This window comes from Parasteatoda tepidariorum, chromosome 10, assembly GCF_982258835.1.
Source record: "Parasteatoda tepidariorum strain Cologne lab strain chromosome 10, Ptep-v5.0, whole genome shotgun sequence".
Taxonomy (NCBI): Eukaryota; Metazoa; Arthropoda; class Arachnida; order Araneae; family Theridiidae; genus Parasteatoda; species Parasteatoda tepidariorum.
In genome coordinates, this window is record NC_141764.1 from 99,952,844 (window position 1) to 99,973,227 (window position 20,384).

Below are 20,384 nucleotides of genomic sequence, written 5' to 3' on the forward strand. Positions count from 1 at the left end.
ATAATACAATACATTCAAATTTACAATACAACACAATACTTTCAATACTATGCGATATTTACATTATATATGCGTTTCCTTTGTTTTTTTTATTGATCCAAGGGTTTTCCTGGATTAAATGGATACTGTCTTTTCCAACAGGGTATCACAACTGTACGTAATTCCAAAGAGTCCGAAAAATTGTATAAAAAGTCTCGGATGTTATCCCATTCTTGATACTTCTTTGGTGCAATGAGTTAAAAATCCACATTAAAAAACGCGTCTTGGGGCTCTTTAGATTCAACAAACACTTGAGGCACATCCAATACTTTCGTTTCAATAAACACTTGAGGCTTATCCAACACTTCTGATTCATCTAACGTTTGAGGCATATCCAACACTTCTGTTTCATCACAAGGCACTTGGGCTCCATCCAACATTCCCTTGAGTTCCTCATTCCCTTGAGGCATATTCCCTTGAGCACTTGGGTACTGGATACTTGTGGAACTTGAAACTCTTCAGGAAGCATTTGCACAAAAGACTTCGCTGTGGATGCTCATCTCAAACGTTACGTAGCATCGCATAGACTTCAACAGGCTGAGCAAACAACCGCAATTAATGCTAGGCTACGCAATGTTTGAGCTTAGCATTCACCCCCTCCCCCACGGATGCAACAGCGTTGCAACGTAAAAGCCGAGCTTCTTCTCCGGGCACTACAGTCACCGTAACTTACAGTTACAGACCAGGCTTCAACCGCAATCAATAAGGGACTACGTAACGTTTAGCTGAGCATACACCCCACCCCCACTGATGCCACAGCATTGCAACGTAAAAGCCAAGCTTCAGCTATGGAAGCAACAGCCAGCGTAGTCTCGTATCGACTGCGGTTGCAGCTCGGCCGGTAACTGTAAGTTACGGGAGCTGTAGAGCCCGGAGTTGAAGATCGGCTTGTACGTTACAATTAAGTAACACCCGTGGTAGAGGTGGTGGATGCTCGACTCAAGCATTACGTAGTCTCGCAAAGACTTCAACAGGCTGAGCAAACAGCAAGCAATCAATGCGAGGCTACGCAACGTTTGAGCTTAGCTTTCCTCCCCACCCCCACGGACGCAACAGCGTTGTAACGTACAAGCCGAGCTTCTTCTCCGGGCGCTACAGTCTCCGTAACTTACAGTTACAGACCAGGCTTCAACCGCAATCGATAAGGGACCCCACCCCCACTGATGCCACAGCACTGCAACGTAAAAGCCAAGCTTCAGCTATGGAAGCAACAGCCAGCGTAGTCTCGTATCGACTGCGGTTGAAGCTCGGCCGGTAACTGTAAGTTACGGGAGCTGTAGAGCCCGGAGTTGAAGATCGGCTTGTATGTTACAATTAAGTAACACCCGTGGTAGAGGTGGTGGATGCTCAACTCAAGCATTACGTAGTCTCGCAAAGACTTCAACAGGCTGAGCAAACAGCAAGCAATCAATGCGAGGCTACGCAACGTTTGAGCTTAGCATTCACCCCTCCCGCACAGACGCAACAGGGTTGCAGCGTACAAGCCGAGCTTCTTCTCCGGGCGCTGCAGTCACCGTAACTTACAGTTACAGACCAGGCTTCAACCGCAATCGATAAGGGACTACGTAACGTTTAGCTGAGCATACACCCCACCCCCACTGATGCCACAGCATTGCAACGTAAAAGCCAAGTTTCAGCTATGGAAGCAACAGCCAGCGTAGTCTCGTATCGACTGCGGTTGAAGCTCGGCCGGTAGCTGTAAGTTACGGGAGCTGTAGAGCCCGGAGTTGAAGATCGGCTTTACGTTACAATTAAGTAACACCAGTGGTAGAGGTGGTGGATGCTCGACTCACGCATTACGTAGCCTCACAAAAACTTCATCAGGCTGAGCAAACAGCAAGCTGCGAGGCTACGCAACGTTTTAGCTTAGCATTCACCCCCTCACCCACGGTCGCAACAGCGTCGCAACGTACAAGCCGAGTATCTACTCCAGGCGCTACAATCACCGTAACTTACAGCTACTGACCAGGCTTCAACCGCAATCAATGTGAGATTACGTAACGTCGGAGCTGAGCATCCACCACCTTTATTTCGATCCTCCACCTCTACCTCCCTTGACAGAAACTTCCAATTAGATTTGAACACGCCTACTTGAACAGTTGACTTGCTACTTGTGACTGCGATATTATCCTACTCCTGGCATCCGTTCATCGAATTCTATCACACATATAGTTCTGGCGGGGGAGTACAGTAGTGTATCTACCTCTACAAAAATATAATTCCATTCCAGTAGTATATGAGCCGTGTTAACTTCTTTATATGATGGGGTTAGATGAAGGTTGATATAATCGAGATGACTCTCCCCACTTTGATAAAATTTTTTTCTGTAAAATAAGAAAAGAAGTTTGTTTTTTTATAATTTAAAGTGTATTAATTTGTCAAAGTTTTTAAATAAAAGTGTTTTAATAGTTATATATTTTTTCTTTAACCTATTTTGTCATGGAAACGAAATTGGTTTCATCTACGGAGCTAAAATTCTAAAAATAAATTAAAGAATGTGTTTAGTTCATTGTTACATAAAGCTCGCCTGCTATTTTTTTTAACTTATTTTTTTAAAAATCTAAATTGTTTAATTCGTGTGGTTTTTTCCTACCAGCTGCCGTCTGCAGCTTATTTTGATAGGCGATATTTTCATACAAATAATTTTGCTTCCAGTAAATTAGATAATATAATTTTTGAGTTCAAATATGCTTCATTTCATAACATAATAATGATATTAAGTAATTCTGATATGTTTGAAGCGTGCAATTGTTTTAGATACTTATTGAGAGATTGTTAAAAAAAGGCAATATGTTTGCTATATTTTAAAAAAAACTCGATCTTTTTTCAATTCAAATTTGGCTTAATAGTATGAGGTGCTCCTTCTCTAAAAGATCCCATTTGTTAAGTAATCAAATAGAGGATAATTTTATAAGTCAAAATGTTGGATAGAATATTTTTTAATATTCTGAGTAATATTAATGGATTTAATATTATGTATTATTGAACATAATATTATGTATTATCTATATATATATTTCTCTTACACGGCGACAAAAAAAAGCCTCACTACAACTCCTCGAATGGATTGCGTAGCAATTTTCGGGGATTGGCGAGCGTTAGCGAGCAGGGGGCGTAGCCCACTAGTTGAATATAATATTTTATGTAATATTATTGAATATGTCATTAGTTCTTATATTAGCAGTCATTAAATTATTGCTCATCATGCTGGCTGTTCATACCAAAAATGTTTTCATAGCTTATTTAACAAGCATATGTGTCTACGTTCGTTAATGTGTCTACTTCTCTATTTGGTTTAAGCTTAAACAGCAAATAAGCACAAGATGCTCGTATATAGCTTATCATGCTATTGCTATATAGACTAGCTTTTTAGCACTTGATGCAGGTTAGAATTGTGAAGCATATAATCTTGCAAACACAAGATTGTAGTCATAACAATACATAGCAGAAACTAACTCATTCCTGTTGTTCCTATTGCTATTTCTAGCACGGCACTTTTGACTTGGGAAACCTTAAATTTTATTATTATTATTAATTATCCAATTTATGATCTGTTATGCTATTTGATTTTAAATTTTAATTCTATTATTTTAAACTCTGTTTACTATGCAATTTAAACTTCATTACCTGATGGTCACTTGATTACCCGTTGTCTGCCATATTTTGAAGATAACTGTACTTCGTGTAACTATTTGTAACTGTTACTGTGATATGTCATTTAAATCGACTATGATATTGACATGTGATCTTGATTCATTATAAAACTATGGAGTGTTTGGGAAATTATAATAATGCCTTCTGTTGAGCAGAGTTGCCAGGGAAATATAAACATGATCCCATTATAAAACACTCTTTTTATGCTGGAACATTTGTGACACCTACTTTTTCGCTAAAGAGTTTGCTTTAAGACAATTAATTAGATTTCAAATTTTGAGCCTATTTCATTTGTAAAAACGTTTTTTTTTTTTTTTTTTTTTTTTTTTTTTTTTTTTTTTTTTCTAATTCTTTTTTTTTTGGCTTTTTTTTTATTTTAATCAAGCGACACAGGGGATAGAACACAGGTGATAGGATGGTCCATCTGGATAATTTAGCCTGGGTACCGGACATGGATTCCCTCCGTCAAAAAATTTGGTGGGTTCATTTGACTACTTTTCAATCATTTTTAAGAGGTACTTTAAGTACTTATTTCCAATTCTGTTTTCATGCTACGAATAAAACTAGTCAACTTATATCAGTAACTGCAAATATCGTATTGTAAAAATTTTAATTTTTCATTTTATTTTATCTTTTATTAAATCAATTTTGTTTGGTTAAGGTCATGCAAAAATTCAGAATACATTTAATGAAATACTGAGCGATAGAATTGCACGTTTTTCAGAAATGTTATGTATAATGATATTGACCCTACTAGCCCATAACTATGAATTGGGCATATAAAAATCAATGACTGATTAGTCAAATTGCCTTATACATGTTTTTTTTTAATATTAAATATTATAACATTCGGCCCGTGATCGAACTAATTTATAAGTGAACTAATTATAGGGCATACTGGCTATAATTAAGCAAAAGGAGAACTTTTTTCAGCTAAAAGCACTTCATTGGTTATAAAGAGTCTTACGTAGAAGTTAAGTTCTCTTTATTCTATTAAATGACTTTTATTAGTAAGCGGTGAAGAAAAGACGTTTAATTTACAAAAAAAGAAAAAAAAGAAAACGAAAATAAATAAAAATATCATTAAAATAATACTACTTACAATTTTCATGCGAACTTCAATGTTGCCTTCAGTCAAGAATTTTTGAGAAGAAATGACAAAGCATTTAATCAATCGAAATAACAATTGCTTATGCCATTGTTAAAATAAAAGTTTACATTGTTAAAAGCATACGAAAAATGTTACAGCTTGTTTCGATATTTTAAGTAAAAATAACTTTTGTCTTATTGCAAAAAATCAGCAACAATGTGTATAATTGTTTTTTTTTAACTTTGTTTATTTAGTAGTTAATCTGAAATAAAAATGGTTTGGGTTAGTCGATTAAAGACAAGATTAAAAAAAAGGTACGGAAACGGTCAAATATCGCGAGAATACATCGACCCAGAAATTTAAAAATACCCTCGTAAAATCACATCAAATGAGGAATTCAATTACACAACTTATTCTTTAAATCTCCTCCCCCCCGGGGGTGGTTGAGTGGAGTCATCTTCAATATCTTAAAAATAAGCTCCTGTTTTTTAAATTTTTTATCGTAGATTTAAATTTTCCGAAAAAGAACGAACCCCAATTTGACTTGCAAAAGCTGCATTTTTGTTTTCAGATATCATTATTGTTTTATTTTGCATTATGAGAGGTGCTAAAGGCCCACCCATTTTTGTGTTTATTACTGTCAATGCTCAACTCTGTAGACTTTTGATTTTGAATCCAGCCCCAAAGACAAGTGAACTTCTACGTCAAGCATTGGGACAAACTTGCCTTTCTTATTGCCCTCTGGTTTTTGATAACTCTTTTTTTAAAACTCGCCTTTGCATAGCATGCAGAGGAAAGCCACGAAAAAGTCCCATATTTAGACTGATGGCAAAAGTATTCTGACCCAAAGTTTCTGTACGACCACTGAGAATATTTAAAGTTCATTCGAACTGGGAATAACAAGCTGGGAATAACGAACTGGTATATAATAATTCGAACGAATATATATAACGAACTGGTATAATAATTCGAACTGGGAATAACGAACTGGGAATACATCAAGCATTGGGACAAACTTGCCTTTCTTATTGCCCTCTGGTTCTTGATAACTTTTTTTTTAAAACTCGCCTTTGCATAGCATGCAGAGGAAAGCCACGAAAATGTCCCATATTTAGACTGATGGCAAAAGCATTCTAACCCAAAGTTTCTGTACGACCACTGAGAATATTCAAAGTTCATTCGAACTGAATAAAAAAAACACAAAAGCAATAAATTCGGAGATGAGAACGAGACGCTAGCTGGCAAGATTTTTGCAAGTAAATACATTCCACCAATCAGGTTTACAAGCGCATCTCTAATTTTGCTTAAGCGAATTTTTCGCATATTTTGTGCACGATCCCTTTTGACAGCTTTGTGGTCGGTGCCAGCCGGGAGTGGAACCAGCTAAGAATACTTTTCTGTTCGGTTTTAGGTGCAAACCGGATGCAATATACAGAAGCATCAGCAAGAGATCAAACTTTTCGATGAGTTCCGGGTACCCGAACTTATTTATCTTCTTCTTTCAAATCCCCATTTCTAGCCTAGCTAGACAAGGTTCATGAGATTGTTCACCTTCAAAAAGTCTAAAACAAGTAAGGGTCTTTCAAAAAGTTCTTGTTTTATAAGACCGAGACAGTCCAGTTGATGTTCAGGGGATGCCTGGGCCGAAGAGCACTTGGTACAGAGGGCAAAGCACTTTTCTCCTCCAGAGTACCTCAGTGATTTCAGGTGTTCACAGCGGAGACGCGTGATGGCGGTTTGAGACTGACAGTCTTTGTCAGCTGTCAAACAGCTACCCGGTCTGGTACCCTGGTACCAATTGTGACTGGGTGGAGTGAGCTATGCTGATTTATTTTTGGCTTTAGCAATGGAGAAGAGCTCTGAGGAGGTAAGAGACACTGGAGGCCCAGTGGCTTCAGCTGCACCTCTCTTGGCAAGACTATCTGCCATTTCATTGCCTTATGAATGAACTTATTTATATTTTATGTAACTATAACTTACTGAACTTATATAGTTTTATATAAAAAAAACTATCAAATTATAAATACCTTCTAAACAACTTAGACCTTCACTCTAGTAGCTGTCGATTGCATCAGAACCAATATAATATGACATCCTAACCAACCGTGAAGAACTTGAAGTTGCAATTCAACAGTTTAAAAATTTTTTTAAAAGTCTGTCGTTCGCGAATCGAATTATTTTTCAATAAACTATAGATTCCATATCTCTAACACCTTACCTCTACGAGTTTCGGTTACTGCAACTGATTGTGTGGAAACGATATTTCCAAACAGATAAATTTGTTTCCAATAAAAATATACATTTAAAAAGAACTCGCTTTTTTGGAAATCCCGATTTGGCTTCGATTGACTTAATTAATATTATTTGCTTTTCTTTTGTTCCTACATGCGTAAAAGTTAGTATTCAGTTAGAGTATAACTAGAAAAAGTACATTTCTCAAATTTTCATTTAGATTTAAATTTCGAAATTTGTATATTGTTGATAAGGTAATCGTTGTTTTTAACCCTTTGACTACTAACGGGACTCGTTTGTCCCAACAAATGTTTAAAAATGACTAATGGGGTGAAAAGCACTTAGAAACTCATTGTAATATGCCAAATGTTTCAAATATCCCCTAGATGGCGCTAAAGAGCTTCTCGCATGAAATAGCATTGTGATTTTGCGCTGGGACAGATATATCCCACTAGTATTCTTTATTGGGACAGATGTATCCCACTCGTATTCTTCATTGGTATTGTTATGTCCATTCATATTTTCTCAAAGGAACATAGAAAAAAGAATAAATATGAGTTGTCCAATGTGTAATGTCGGGTTATGCAAAGATTGCTTCATCTTGTATAATATCAAGTAAAAAAAGTTCATATAATAAATTTTTCCGGAATGATAGATGTGCTTGTAGTAAGTTGATCACTACAGGTGGGACATATGTATCCCACCATTAAGTACGGCCGGGACATATATGTCCCAGCCTCTAAATTAATAACCGCTTGTCAGAAAAATCTCAAGTATTAAATTTGCCTTATTTGTGACCTATTTTGTCCTTTTGAATAATAAACGGGACAAAAAAAATCATTTTTTAAAATTCGTAGTCAAAGGGTTAAAGTTTAGATTTTATTCTAATCTTAAATTTTTCTTACTTCTCAAACACCTGTTCTTATTCACAATATATCTTATTTACCAGCGCAAATCTTATTCACAATATATGTTTATTATTATATAACATTTTCAGTATTCACTATGTTTACTGTTTTTTCATTGTTCACTTATTTTACGGTCAATGCAGAGAACAAGTTGAGCTAAATAGTCTCAAAATAAAGCACATACAGTATCTCTGAAATAGTATAGGTGGTAAAGAGATAATGTAGTAGTAAAGAAAACACCAACTTTTTCTGGTATAAAATTGAATTGACGAGAAAGGATATTTCATGAAGTATTTTAACTTACTGTTTTCTTTCACGAATAAATCTTTATTTATTAATAATATGAGGTGCTATTTCACAAAAAAGTGGTCCCAGTATTTAAGTAATGAAATTGACGAAAAGTTTAGAAGTCGAAATGTTATATTGAATATAATTTAATAGAATTCTTACTAGCACATTATGCCGTTCATACCTAAAATATCCTCATAGCCTATTAAATTAAGAAGTATTAACACGACTCAATTATTCCTTAAAGTACCTACCCACTCATGATTGGAAAATCGTATCCAACAAATTAGCAATTCATAATGATGCATAGAACGTTATGCTCTTTTCGCCTAAGCTGCCTACAAAACATATTACGGTGGCAAGCATTAAAAAGCATATAATGGCACGTTAATGTGTCTACATCTCCATGCTTTGGAAGAAGCGTAAACAGATACTTGTATTTCGGTATGGTTCGGGTATGGACGGAGTTAAGCTTGGATAAGATACTTGTATATAACTTATCGTGCTATTGCAGTGGTAGCTAGGTATGCAGAATTTGATGCTAGCTTGCAATATGTAGTATATAATAGAATAGCTTGAAAACGTTGCATACATAGCAAGGTATAGTAGAAGCAAGGTATAGTTTGGTTGCTGGTACTAGCATGGATTTTGACTTGGGAATCCTAAAAGTTATTAATTATCCAATTTATGATCTTTTTTCTTATCTGATTTTAAATTCTTTTCTATTATTTTAAATTTTTTTCTATTATTTTAAACTTTGTTTACTATAATGTAATTCGTACTTCATTACCTCAGACCTGATGTCTGCCATATGACAAAGACAACTGTACTTAGTGGAACTATTTGCATCTGTTATTATGATATGTGGTCTTGATCTACTGCAATATTGATTTTGGCCCACTATAAAACAATGGAGTGTTTGGAAATTTTAATGAAGCCCACTACGAAACGGTTCCTTGGGATATTCATCCATTTTTCCTTCGAAGTTAATATCTTCCTTACCTATACTATGCATGATTCTTTATCGCCTTACGAGATCATCGCCAACAAAACCAATTATTTTTATTTTTTGAAATGCCGGATGCTATTAAGGCAAAGTATGAAATAATCGTTCTGATGAGGTTATTATGTAAATGATGTGCATGTTGGCGGCAATCAAATTAGTCGCTTTGGTGAATCTCCGAAATATTTATTACATCCAATTTGATATTAATTTATTCGTGGATATAATTACATTTATTCGATATTTTAATGCTTACTGACAATAGATTAGGACAAACATCAGTGTTTGGAGTATCGGGCAAATATATAGCTGGCACTGGCACTTGACTTTAAAAAAACATCAGTGCAGGGTATACCGGGCAAATGTATACCGGGCAGTGGCACTTGACCTTAAAAAAACATCAGTGTAGGGTATATTGGGCGAATGTATACCGGGCAGTGGCACTTGACCTTAAAAAACATCAGTGTAGGGTATACCGGGCAAACGTATACCGGGCAATGGCACTTGACCTTAAAAAAACATCAGTGTAGGATGTACTGGGCAATGACACTTAACCAGACCTAGTAGGACTAGACCTTTGGAAAATGTCCGAAATATATACTAGGTCTAGTGCCACTTTTGCTATAGCTTAAATATTTAAAAAAGAACAAAACAAAGCGTTTGAATTAATTTTAAACTGATAACAAAATTATTGCTTTAAAATTAAAAAAAATAATAATAAAAACTGCGCCAGATAAGAGTAATTGAAGTAGTTGCTTTATACAGCGCATGTGCGGAAAAAAATTAAAAAAAAATTATCCAGGTGCATCTAAAAGTGGATGAATATCCCAAGACACCCTACGAAACAGAGTTGTTGGGGAAATATAAGTGAGGTCGTATTATAAAACATTCGTTTTGTTAGAGCATTAATTTGTGATATCTACTATTTTGTTTTAGACTGTTGTAAAATAATCAATTGTATGAGCACTTTTGGGTCAGTTGTCATGGCAAAAATTTATGTATTTTTTTGAATTTTAGATTAAAACCATGGTGGTGGCCTATCCGGGTCGTTTGACTGAGGAGCCGGACTTGGGAGGTTTTTTCTTTCAGAAGATTCGGTGAGTTCACTAGGTTATTTTTGAAGCATTTTTACGAGGAAATGATTAGTTATGTATGTCTTATTCTGCTTCTTGAGTAAGTATGAAATTAAAACTATATAAGCAACTGTAAATGTTGTATAGTAAAAATTTTAATTTCTTAATTTTTTTTAGGAAATCAACGTAGTAGGACTTTGTTCATTTTAACATTATGCCGTATAGATTCTTAATTTAAAGTTTTTAAACTGCGAAATCTAGTGTCCTACTAATAACGTTGTTCAAGATAGAGACATGCTCAATTGATGGGCAACAGACAAAATAGAGGGTTAGATACATTGCTCCATGCTACATGTTATTCTCAAATAATATTACATGGTAGTTTTTTGCATCGAAAAATTGTTATCAGTACAATTTAAATCTCTTATGGACTAATTCAGTACTTTTAACTCAAAGAAAAACTTAGAAAGTTTTTCTTTTGAGTTAAAAGTACTGAATTAGTCATTAAGAGATTTAATTTGTACTGCATAACAATTTTTCGATGCAAAAAACTACATGTAATAATATTTTGAGAATAACAAGTAGATGGAAGCCTTTTTACTTATTTTGTCTGTTGCCATCAATTGAGCATGTCTCTATTCTTGAACAACGTTATTAGTAGGACACTAGATTTCGCAGTTTAAAAACTTTAAAATTAAGGAATATAGAATAATGTAAAAATGAACAAAGTCCTACTACGTTGACCTCAAGACCGAAAGAGTGAAGTTGTTTCGATTACATTCAAATATTTTTAATAATATACTGTAAAGTAAAATTACAAAAAAAAAAAACTAGCATAATTAAAACTATCAGTAAAAGGAAATCACTTACAATTTTCTTGCGAACTTCATTGTCGACTACTATCAAGAAATCCGATGACTAAATGAAAGAGCTGTTAAGATTTAAAAACACCTATTGTTTATATCATTGTTGAAATACATGGTTACATTATTAAAGCATGCGAATAATGATACAACTTACTTCGACATTTTATACAAAAATGAATACTGTTTTGTTGAAAAAAAGAAGCAACAATACTTGTTCGTATTCTTTCACTTTGTTTAAATAATAGTTAATTTAGAATTAAAATGTGTTGAGGTGGTTGAGTAAAGATAAGGTACAAAAAAAATATGGAAACGATGAAATACCTCGAGAATTACACATCGACTCAAAAATTTAAAAATAGGCTCGTAAAATCGTTTCAAATGAGGAATTCAAATACACAGAACATCGTAACAATCTTTTCCCCTTAGGTAGTGTGGGGTCAACTTCAGTAAATTCAAAAGGGGTTAGTAAATTCAGTGGGGGTCAACTTCAAAAAATTATACCCCTCTTTTTCATTTCAGATTTGAATTTGCTAGAAAAAAAACAGATGTTGCATTTTGGTTGATAAGTGGAGTTATTATTTTATTTTCTATAATAACCGGTGTTAAAGAGCCAACCCAGGGCTCGAAAAAACTCAGAAATTTTACCCGTCCCCAAGGACGGCTTCTCCAACAATGTACCCGTCCTCCTTTGAAACTAACCCGTAGCTTCTAAATAAATAAAAATATAATTTTCTCTTATTTATTACAAACATTCATATAAATTACACAATGAATTAGTAGTTACTAAGATTGCATTATACAGTAATAAAAGAAACACTAGGTTACTAATAGTAACCTAGTATTTTTTTTATGAAATAATTCATTTCTTTTATGAAATAATTTAAAAGACAAAGGTCAAGTTATCTGGAATGTCAATTTATCCGAGGGTACTGCGTTTTTTAAATGAATCAAATATGACGTTTGCCAGTTCCACAATCAAGCCAATGATTTACAGAGGTTTCTGCATAGAAATCTGAAAGGGGTTTTCCATTTAGGTAGATGTTCATAATTGCGTTTAGCGCTTCTTGTTTAAGACCAGTACGTAATGCATTTTTTTGTAAGTTCATTGCTGAAGTTCATTGCTGAAGTTCATTGCTAAGTTCAACAGCTGCAGTACTCCCAGACGGAGAAAACATCAATTCAATTTCAGGGTCATTTCATAAATGAGGCGTTAGACTCTTGTAAGATAACAGAAATTGAAAATGTATCACGAACATTAACGGGAAAATGGCCGTCCGCGCGGACGTCGGATTCGAGAAATTCGTTGTCCGCGGGGAATTTTTGACCGCCGAGGACGGGCGGACGGGCGGTTTTTCGAGCCCTGAACCAACCCATTTTCAGGTTTACAACTACCAATGTTCACCTCCGTAGTCTTTTTTTATCCCAGCTTAAAAGACAAGGGGACTCTTAGATCAAGCATTGGGATAAACTAGCCTGTGTGGAGGACTTTTTGATGGAACTAACTTCTATTTGCACCAGGGCTCGAAAAACCGCCCGTCCACCCGTCCTCGGCGGTGAAAAATTTCCCGCCGACAACGAATTTCTCGAATCAGACGTCCGCGCGGACGGCCATTTTCCCGTTAATGTTCGTGATACACTTTCAATTTCTGTTATCTTACAAGAGTCTAGCGCCTCACTTCTAAAATGACCCTCTAATCTAGAAATCCCGTACAGCAACATACTGCGCATGGTGGATTGATGTTTTTTCCGTCTGGGAGTACGGCAGCAGTTGAAAGGGACTTTTCAGCAATGAACTTACAGAAAAACACATTACGTAAGCGTTAAACGCAATTATGAGCATCCTCTTAAATGGAAAACCCCTTTCAGATTTCTGTTCAGAAACCTCTGTCGCTTCTAAATAAATAAAAAAAATATTTTTATTTATTTAGAAGCGACGGGTTATTTTCAAAGGAGGACGGGTACATTGTTGGACATGCCGTCCTCGGGGACGGGTAAAATTTCTGAGTTTTTTCGTGCCCTGATTTGCACTAAGTTTAGAGGAAAACCACGAAAAAGCCCATTGATTAGTTTGATTTCAAAAGGATTCTAACCCGTGTTTAATTTACCCCTGAGAATATTTTAAGGGTCATTCTAACGGCAAAAAAAAAAAAAAAAAAGAATCGTAAGCAAATTCGAGGATCAGAACGAGAAGCCCGACTGGTGAGATTTTTCCGGGTTTCATTCCACTAATCAAGTTCTTATTCCAATCTCTGAATTCACCTGCGTGAATTTTTCTTACGCTGTGAACGATGATACAATTGAACGATTCCTGACGTCAGCACTTTGGTTTTGGACCTCTAAGAGTAAAATTCACATTTACCAGCTAGGGATACTACTCTGCACTTTTTTCAGTTCAATCGGTTTACTTTTATTCATTATGAAATGCACCACTAAAATTATATATGCCCAAAGATTATTTTGAATTCAAATCTTTCATAAATATTCTGCAAATTTTCAAATTACTTGACTCAAATGACTATTAGAAATACGTAAATTGATCATTCTATTGATCAAAACAACATTCCCGGATGCTTGTTAGAATTCTTGGAATATGTGAGCCATCGGTTTGGTGGTTTTTTTTTCCGAATATCTATGGCCTGCACTCGTTGGTCTGTATTTGATAGTTTCCGGGGTCTGGGTAAATAATCATTTTCTGTGGTGATTACAAGAGGTCATAACTACTTTTTATTAGAAAATATTGTTACTTGTTACTGTGACTAATTGTAATCATGATTACAAGTATTTTATTACTATCGATATTTTATTAGTAGTTTATTACAGATATAATCAATTACAGTATTTTGCGCACTTTTTTTGTTTAAAAGTATTTTATTCATTATTCAGGAAAACTTTGCATGATTAATTATTATTCATAATTCCGAATGACGGTTGCCCAATATTCTAGAGTAAACTATTGTATAGTACTATTATAAAACTATTGTACAGTGGTGTGATACACCTTTTATAGTAAAATTACATTATTCTCAACTGTAATTTAAAAAATTAATCAAAGAAATAGAAGAAAATAACTGGGAATGCATTTTTAAGAACAAAGTCTGATTTAGAATTTAAAAATGATTTAAGGTTGAAATATAAAAAAATATTATAACTTGCGTACGTTGATATGAGGAAACCATTTTTTTAACTCGTATTTTATTTTTTCAGAAACCAACTAAATCTCTTTTAAGGAAATACGAATGCATACCTTTTTAAAAATTAAAACAGATAAGAATAATAAAAAAATTTAAACAATATATTTTATTTCATGTATATTAAAGAAAGTTATCTGTTAATTGCAAACTACTGATGCACAGTATAATTTTGAAATCACATTCTCTTCTATAGTTATTTTCAATTTTTAGGATAATTTAGGGTAACATTCAACTTTTTCAAAAAAAAGTTTCCCAATTTGATAACTTATCACGAAAAATACATACTACCTATTTAAAAAGAAAATAAATTCGAAATGGTTTGAAAGGTAATTATTCTATTTTCTATTGCTTTTTTAAGCAATAAGCAAATGTTTTTAGAATCACATTTTAAATTTATTTTTTAGGTTAAGATTCGAAAAATGTTCTGTGTTGAGTTTGTATTTAAACAGTGCTTTACAGGATTATTTCTTGATTGGAAAATTATTGATATACAGCGTAATTTCGCAGTCGAATTCTCTATTAAGACCACATGCAATTACAAATCTTAATGCACGTTTTTCAAATCTTTATCAAAAGTAAGTCAAAAATGCATGCCTATTTGGAGTTGGAAAATTAATAGTTAATGATCGTTATCAATATTTAATGAATCACTTTTATGAAAAAGGGGAATAAAAACAACAAAGCCTGTTTGTTACAGGAGAAAATAGAAATATAGCTTGTCTAAAGTATGAACTGCCCTAGTCATTCGTCTGGACCCGTGGCAGAGACTATGGTAACGAGGCATAACTATTTCAAGTACTGTTGGGTTACTGTTTAGGACAGGGTTTGTCTTAGGTCGGCGAGAGAAAGGGAATCTTTTTATTCTGTCTATTCTATTAGCCCTAGAATGAAGAGAAGCTACCCTGCCTGAAATGCGCTATTCTTATTTCCATAGCAGCAGACGGTCTCAGACTTTGTGGTAAGGGGAGTACTTACTGTAGGCAAACTATAAGTTAAAAGGCTAAAGTTAGAAGCACCTCCAAATTTCATCAGGCAATCGAACCGATTTAAGGTTTTCATCATAACAAATCACGCTTGTGAAGAAGGTGGATTAGATTTCGATAGCATTTAAAAAAAAATTCTCTTAATAAATATTACTTAGGAACTAACTTTTTGTACAATTACTTGATCTTGCCTAATTCGAGTGTGGAAATTTCAACTCTGAAATTAATTTCGCTTCTAAAACAACAGTTTTTTTAAAAGATATTTTTAGTTTTATTTTTTGTTTAAGAGTATAGATTTAAAAACGTTATATATAAAATAGGAAAATACGTAAATGTTGCACCGAACTTCTAAGGAAGTGCGGACGCATCATCACAACTGCATAGAAACTCTTGTCTGGAGATGATGTTGTACGCGGCTAAGGCAAAGAATATAGAAAGGAAAAAGTCGAGCTATTTGAATACTAAACTAAGACGGGGAATTGTAGGCTAAACCAGAAAAACAACTTACAAGGAGAGCAACATACTCAGATTTAGCAGAGTATCATATGTATTACGATCCAGCATGAAAAGTAAACAGGATGTAAGTCCCTTATGAAACCTTTGTTGGACAACTCCACATGTACGTTTGAGTACGCTGTCTCCCACCAACTGCCATTTTATTATTTCTTTCTATGTTATTAGGAGTACAAGTTAGTTCGATCCGTTTTTTTTTGTGGTCAAAAATGCATTTATTTCAGAATAAAATGAATGAACAGATGAATCAAAGTATTGTTCATCGCTGGATACTACTTTTTCCCACCTCTGAGCCAATTTTCGAATTCCATCTCGAAAAAATATCTCGTTTTTTGAGGCGATCCAAGTTAGGAGCCAATTTTCGATTCCTGCGAAAGAAATGAACCGGTGACTTGTCAAATCGTGCTGCATCCGTTGGAACAACCAGTAATCAGAAGGAGAAATGTCCGGCGAATACGGCTGGTGCGGTAAAATATCCCACTTGAGAGTTTCCAAATAATTTTAATAAATAAATATATATATATATATATATATATATATATATATATATATATATATATATATATATATATATATATATATATATATATTAAAAATATTACTATCTTTTATTAATCCTTTAATAAAAAATAGAAAACATACCAGATTGAGGGCTTTGAGAGGAAGATCCTCCTTGAAGGCATGTCAAAACTACAAATAAACCAATTATATAACAGCAAAATTGATGAAACAATACTTAATCAGTCATACATTTAAAACAATACTTTAAAGTCTTACATGTACTTAATTTTATTTAATAGTACATCAAAATATTATTTTGAGATTTTAAACAGAGTTTTAAATATTAGTATTTTTTTAGCTCTTTAACTTATGCAGCTTCTTTGTCATGTTTATATACCAAAAGATAAAAAATTCCCTTTATATATCACATTATTAAAATATTACGCAATACAACATAAACTATTGACTCTTCACTCCTACAGTTTTGTTTATTAAAAAAAACTTGATACTGTCCTTCTGTATAAATTTAACTAATAACTTATAATCATATAATTAAAAGACATGCAAGCAAGCTTAAGTAGTTTTAATAACTCACCATTTGACATAGGGGTGGTAGGCGGACGACAAAACCTTTTTGCAGTTTGATATTCAGCAATCTCTTGGCTTTTTTACCATAAAAAATACTCATATCTTCACCAAAAGATAAGAGCATCTGCTCAGAAAACTTTATATATTCTTCATCAAAAGATAAAGATGGATTACTTAATGTTGAAATTGCCACGTGAAGGCTTAAAAAATGGTCATAAAGACAAGTCGGCAATATGTCCTTTAATACAACAGGCTCAAGGTACAATAAAAATTGTCGGGATTCAGTTGCTTTCCACCTGTCCATGTCTTTTAAAGACCTATGTGGGCTGCTGAATTCTGAAGGAATACATTGTGAAAAGGAAACAAGCCTGTCTGATATTTCTTCAACTTGTTTATCACTGATTCTGGTGCTGTTTTCTTATTTTTTAATGCCATTTCTGATCCAATACATCAGCAGTTTCCTTACCACACCCAGGTCTACCAAGTGCATGGGATCCAAAGGAAACTGACTGATCTTGCCGATATTTAAATCCAACAATAGAGATCTACCAGCATGATGCTGAAATTGCAGAAAGTCAGAGAAATCTCCATCAGTTCTCTTCACTGGTCATTTTTAAAAACGTAACATGACCATCAATAGATTTTCCTTTTTGAGAGCATTTTTCACAGCCCCAATAGGAATTGTGATTCTTAATGGCTTTTATAAACGATCATGCATCGCAATTTGAACTGTATGATACAAAATTAATAATGAACTTCGTTTTGTATGATTCCTTCGGATGATAATTGCTTGACTTCTCTAACGAAGTCATTAAAAAAACATTTAAACATTCAGGCTTGGCTAGCCCACTGCGGCAAGCTATAAAGAAAGGAGCAACTTTAACTTAAGAGATTATAAGCCCTAAAATTGGCCAAAACTGTATTCTCGAGGTTTTGTCTAAAGGTAAGCCGTCCACATTTACGCGTAGTTGAATTTCTCTATTGGGAGAAATTTTTTCCAAATTTATATTACTAAGGTTCTTCCCAATCTCAAAATAATAAAATTCAGATTTGGCAAACTTTTCAATATTTGTCGTTTTAGCAGTTTTTAAAATAGTTCTACTATCTTGAAGCAATTCTGGGTGATACTCTTTTAATATACTCAAAAGATTTCTCAGTTGCTTGTGATTCACTTTATTCGTAACTACCCAAAATCTCAGTTTTTCAGACAAAGATTTTTCAGATTCGGCAACCATAACGCTTAGAACATTTTCGGGCTCCTCCACTGAAACTGATAGAACTCAGAAGATTCTAATTCAATTTGTGCAGCATTCAAAGAATCTAATTCTTCTACATTAGTTGGCTCATGAGGCTGGATTATTGAAGCATTCAAGGTACCAAAATCATCTAGGACATTTAGCTCGTGAGACTGGAACTGACTTTCCTTTCCTACATCTGACGTGGAAGTATTTTTCCCAATCCTATGTAAAAAAAATAAAATAAACATAAATTGAATTGCTAAGATGAAAAAATATAACTGATTACCATATATTTTTAAATATAAGGCTAAATGTTAACAATCGAGAGTGTGGTTTTTGTTTGAATGAATATATATATATAATACAAAAATTAAATACTTTTGTATTAATAAAAGAATTAAAACTCTTTCGTTTTCATAAAATGTCTTTGTTAAAGAATAAGCGTAGAGAGATTCTGTTTTGGGAATTCAAGGCTGAAAACATACCATTGAGATATAAATAGATTTATATTTCAAAGGAAGAGTTATTTTTAGAATCTTTCCCTTTTTCACTTCCATATTAGGAGGCAGTAAATGATTTTCCTTAATGCGTAAGGTTACAAGGAATGTACGAAGTGTGCCTTTTTACCTCAAATCTGTGTTGGTATAAAACGTAGGAACACTAGTTTTGCGCGTCCTTTTCATCATGATGTGATCCTGATAAGCTGTTCCGGAATTGTCAGAAGTCTTGTCCATCCCCCTCCCGTAGGGAGTGTGGATGTGAACTGTTATCAATACTAGCCTACATTTAAATAAACCTGTTTAGAACGTCTGATGGTTTACGACTGCATTATTTCAAGCTTAATACAACACTGATAACAGGGATGTAGCCCTGTTATTACATATATATATATATATATATATATATATATATATATATATATATATATATATATATATATATATATATATATATATATATATATATATATATATATATATATATATATATATATATATATATATATATATATATATATATATATATATATATATATATATATTAGTTGCAAGCCTTCAATTTCTCTTTCTCAGGGCATCTTAGTTTGTTTACCATTCTTCAGAAGTAAATATCCATTAAAAGTTTTAGTAATTTTTTTTTTAATCTGGCTGCTTTTCAAACTCTTATTTAAACTCATTATTTTTTAATATTTTATTTAACAATGGTAAAAAAAATTTGAATTGCAAGGTATATACAATGTTTTGCATCATTTTAAAGAACATAATTTTACATGGCAAAATACAAAATCAGCCGAATAGTTTCTGAGAAATCAAATTTTAAGTATCTGACTATTTTGAAATTTAATTTCTGATTAACTACTCAACAGATTTTTATCAACTTTTTTGACCATTATCAAATAAAATAAAAATAACTTATATAAATATTTGCTAAAAATTATTTCTTGCATGGAATTACTTTTGGGTCAACGAATTTTATAATTGTGAGCAAAAATATTTCTTATATAAAAATAAAATTTTTTCAATTACCTTATGAACGTTTTGAGATATAGCGAACTACGCAAAAAGTAAAATTAACAGTCCAAACTTTGGAGCTCTCTCCTAACCAAACTATTGGAACCTCATGTATCCTTACTTTAGGGTCAAAGCAATGGTGTTTGCATAAACATCTTCGAACTTTGCAATTTTGAATCACGAATCCAATTATCACGAATTTCATGCATAACTAGTGAGCGGTCTTCCCTTTCTGTGATTTTTTATTTTTATTTTTTTTAATTTTAAGTTTCTCACGGGCTGCTGCTTGGAAGCTGTCAAGATTTGGCGATTATTCTGCCACAGATCGCAATACGGAAACCTCTCCATAATATGTTTCTTTGGCATGAGCATAAGGTAGAAACATTGAACAAATTCGTCATTTTTCAAGTCTTTTAGACATTTTTCTGGTTCAAAACAAGCAGACAAATTATTATGAATCAGGCTGCTTCTTTTTATAGTGCACAGAACCAATAGAAGTACACAAGAGATGGGAGGTGTTGATCCGAGACGATGACAATTGAGAAATTTTCATATAACAGGAATATTTTTCATTATTAATAGCCTAATTTTAAAAGGGATTGATATTCTTAATAGATTCTGAAGTAATTGGAAGAGAGTTTTGGGATTTAAGTTCTTCATTTAACAATTTTGGGCCAGTTTATCGGCGATGAAGCAAATAATGTTT

General features: G+C 33.6%; 1 pseudogene; it reads right to left on the reverse strand.

The window, feature by feature from the left end:
- Window positions 1–236: 236 nt before the first annotated feature.
- Window positions 237–18,164, reverse strand: LOC147803162 (uncharacterized; annotated as a pseudogene).
- Between the last annotated feature and the right edge of the window lie 2,220 nt (window positions 18,165–20,384).